The sequence below is a fragment of the Arvicola amphibius genome, chromosome 1 (assembly GCF_903992535.2).
Source record: "Arvicola amphibius chromosome 1, mArvAmp1.2, whole genome shotgun sequence".
NCBI classification, from domain to species: domain Eukaryota; kingdom Metazoa; phylum Chordata; class Mammalia; order Rodentia; family Cricetidae; genus Arvicola; species Arvicola amphibius.
The window spans coordinates 123,899,308-123,903,372 of NC_052047.1; positions in this window are offsets into that span (position 1 = coordinate 123,899,308).

Sequence of the window (4,065 nt, forward strand, 5' to 3'; positions counted from 1 at the left end):
TTTCTCCGCATATCTCTCCACATCCTATAATATTAGCACTGAAAGGTGATACCACAGCACCAGTGAAAGCACTTTTTAGACATTTTAAAAGCCTTTCAGGGAACTGGGGCGACAACCCAGTGAGCAAGAAAGCTTGCTTCACAAGCATGATGACCTAACTTACAAATTCCTAGACCCATGTAAAAAGTCAGACATGGCTGCTCTGTGACTGTGCACAGTCACACACTTTAATGCCAGTACTGGGAGAGGGAGGGAAGCGGCAGAAACAGAATGCTGGGGATCTCTAGCTAGCCAGGCACCCAAAACAACAGTGATGGACTCCAAGGCCAGTGAGAGACCCTGTCTCAAGGAAATACGGTGGAGTGTGCTAGAGCAAGACTCCCCGTGTCCTCCTCTGGCCTATGCTCATGCTCCAGACACACACCTGCACAACATATATTCCCCCCCGACATTTTTGTTCTGAAATCATTTGAGGTTTTGGATAAGTGGGAAAAACAGTATAGAGGATTCCCATGCACATTGCATCCAGTTCCTGCTAATATTATCTCCTGAAACGATGAATTGTGTGTTAGAATTAAGAAATGCGCGCTGATAAAATACTATATACTGAACTACAGAAATGAACATTGATACAATGCTATATGCTGAACATTTTACTGTTTTCCCCACTAATGTCTTAAAAGTGTATGGTTTTAATTCTACAATGATTGCATTCATTAATTTAATAACTAGAAAGTACAAATATAAAAAGAAAAAATCATGGGCATCAAAACACATCTAATGCTGCAAGATGGATTAGCTGATGAAGTTGCTGGCTGCCAAGGCTGAGTTCCAGCCCTAAGACCTATATGATAAAAGGAGAGAATTGACTCTCCCGAGTTATCCTCTGACCTCCATGTATACACAGTGGCATAGGAGTGTGTGTGTGTGCATACACGTAAATAAATAGATAAATCTAATAAAAATTTAGTAAACCTAATAAAAATTTAAAAGATCAACATACAACTGTTTGCTTCTTTTATAACACCAGGTAAACTACATGCACACACACATAGAGCAAAAATACATTCACTGTGCCCTGCAATCCATTTTTCCCACTAAATGTTATACTCTATTGCTGTTCATAATAGCAATTATACTTCTAGATCAATTTCATTTGATTATTTTTATTAAAAACTAAATATTTTAATTATTAATTTTTTTCATTTTATTAAAAGTTAAATCTTGTGGCTAGATAGTGGTTCAGAGGTTAGGAGTGCCTACTGAGGTCCTGAATTTGGTTCCTGGCACCCCTAGGACATGAACAACCACCTTTAACTCTAAATCTAGAAGACCTGAAGCTTTCCTGTCGTCTCTGAGGGCGAACATGCACATGGGTGCACGCACACTCATACACACAAACTCATAAACATATACACACAAAAACACACAAACAGAGACACAGACACAAACACAGAGACACATACAAACATGTACACAGACACACTCACACACAAACACTCATCCTCACACATGCAAACACAGATGTGCACAAACACACAGATACACATATACACAAAAATAAACCAGTCTCTAAAAAATCTAACCTTTGAAGAGATAATAGAGTTAGGTTCAGGGTTCAGTATTTAAAAGGCAGACAAGGGAATTTAGCAAAAATTTCCACCTATCCCTATTTCCCACTCAACTAATCCTTTTCTACACTATTACAAAGACCAGAATTTGTTGATGGTGGCTCCTCTCTATGATCCCCAGTACTCAGGAGGTGGAAACAGGAGTTTCCTTGAGTTCAAAACCAGTAAGATACTATCTCAAAAAAAAATTAAAAGAAATTGGCAAACGTGGGAATAAACTTCTATGCTACGCAGCCAGCCCTTGATTTCTAAATCCTCGGGCTGTTTAAACAGGACTGGGCTAGCACACAGTGCGCATGCGTCCGTGCCCTGCACTGGTTAGAGTCCGTCACAGAGTCCACTACCTCTGCCGAGGGCGTTCGCATTCAATCTTCTCTCCACAAGGATTGCACATTCCTTCCGCGCACCCAGACCCACTCGGGTTATCAGATCGTAGCAAGCACATGAACCATGGCGTTAGCGATCTCATCTGCATTTCTCGAGAGGCTGGAGCATGTTTGTTCCATGGGCATCACAGACAGGTTTCTTGGGAAATGACCACACAGCCTTCCCCCCTCTTGTTCACTCTCCACTGACTTTTTGGCTCTTTATGGGCAGTCTTTTCCCAGTCGCTCTCCCACTGAGACTCTGCAGCAAGAGCTACTTATTTCATCAGCACACCGGCACATGAGCCCTTTCCAGCTGCACCCTGTTGAATATCCCCTCTCTGAGCATCACTAACCAGGGCATGCTCCTCTCCTTAGCATTTCAGGCCAGGTCAACCTGTTTAAAAGCTTTTTATGAATGTTTCATTGAATATGTTTTTGTTAAATCCAGCTCTGCTTACAGAATTAACCTTGTTTAAAAACAGTACCAAGAAAAAGAACAAAACAAACAAAAAACAGGTTTCTGCTGTGTAGCCCTGGCTGACCTGGAACTCACTATATAGATAGGCTAGCTTTGAACGCACACTGACAGAGATCTATCCACCGGCCTCTGCCTTCCAAATGCTAAAAATAAAGGCCTGTGCCACCATGCTCTGCCCAAAATGTAAAATGCATCATAAAAAGGAGTTATCTTTATTAGTCCTCTCCTTACCTACCCACCCAATATTGTGTCATTTAAAAAATATTCTTCAAGACAGACTGCCCAAATATTCTTAGATACGTGCTCTTCTGGACGGTGTTCAGCTGACAAACACAGTCATGGAGATGAGCAGAGGGGACAGAAGAGAGAATTACGGGGGAAAGTAAGAAAACTAGAGTATATCTTCTCTCATATGTGAGATCTAGACTTAAATTTTAGGGCCAAGAATGATGAAGAACTAAGTTTGACTCCTCAGTATTCACAGAAAAGCAGGGTATGGTGACCCATATCAGTAACTTAAGTGCTGAAGGCCGAGACAAGTAGACCCCTGGGGCTTGCAGGCCAGCCGGTCTTAGCGGAATGGCTAAGTCAAGATTTGGCAGAAGACCCCGTCTCAAAAAAAAGGGGGGTGAAGGGAGACAGAGGAAGACTCTCAAAGTTGTCATTTGACCTTTACACACATGCATGGACACAAACACATGTATGGGCATTCACACCTCCACAGATACATGTGTATACACTATACACACAAAAAAGTTATAGACTTAAACTATATGAATAAATTATACACATATATTGTCTTAGTCAGGGTTCTATTCCTGTGAAGAGACACCATGACCATGGCAACTCTGATAAAGGAAAACATTTAGTTGAGGCTGGCTTACGGTTTCAGAAGTTTAGTGCATTATCACCACAGTGAAAAATCACAGTGACACGCAAGCAGACTTGGTGCTGGAGAAGCAGTCTGAGAGTTCTACATCTATACCCTCAGGCAGCAGGACAAGAGAGATACCGGGTTTGGCTTGAGCTTCTGAAACCTCAAAGCCCACTGCTAGTGACATGCTTCTTCTAACAAGGCCACACCCACTCCAAAAAGGCCACCCCTCCCAACCCCTGTCAAGTAGTGCCACACTCTCTAATGGCCAGCATTCAAACATGAACCTTTGGGATCCATTCCCATTCAAATCACCACATAGTTTTTATATATCACTTGAAAACGAAAGATTATTCGGGGGAGGAAGAGAAGAGAAGAAGGGAAAGAGACACAAGAGGAAGAAATTGAGGTAAATATTAGCAGAATGAAATGGTCTACATCTATGAAGATGCTATGAAACCCATTATTTTGAATGCTAACTAAAATGTAATCAAAGGAAACAGGTGTCAGTCGCTTCCTCTGTCATGGAGGAAGCTTCTCCCTGGAGCTCCCTGAGTCTCTGGTATTTCTTCCCACCCCTCATCCCGGGAAAGCACTCATTTATTATATTCCTGTAATTCTGCCCTTTCTAACCTGTTTATAAATGAAATTGTGTGGTAATTTTAAATCTCAGAGTTCTTTCACTCAGTATATTTGGAAGGGCCTCGCTGAGTT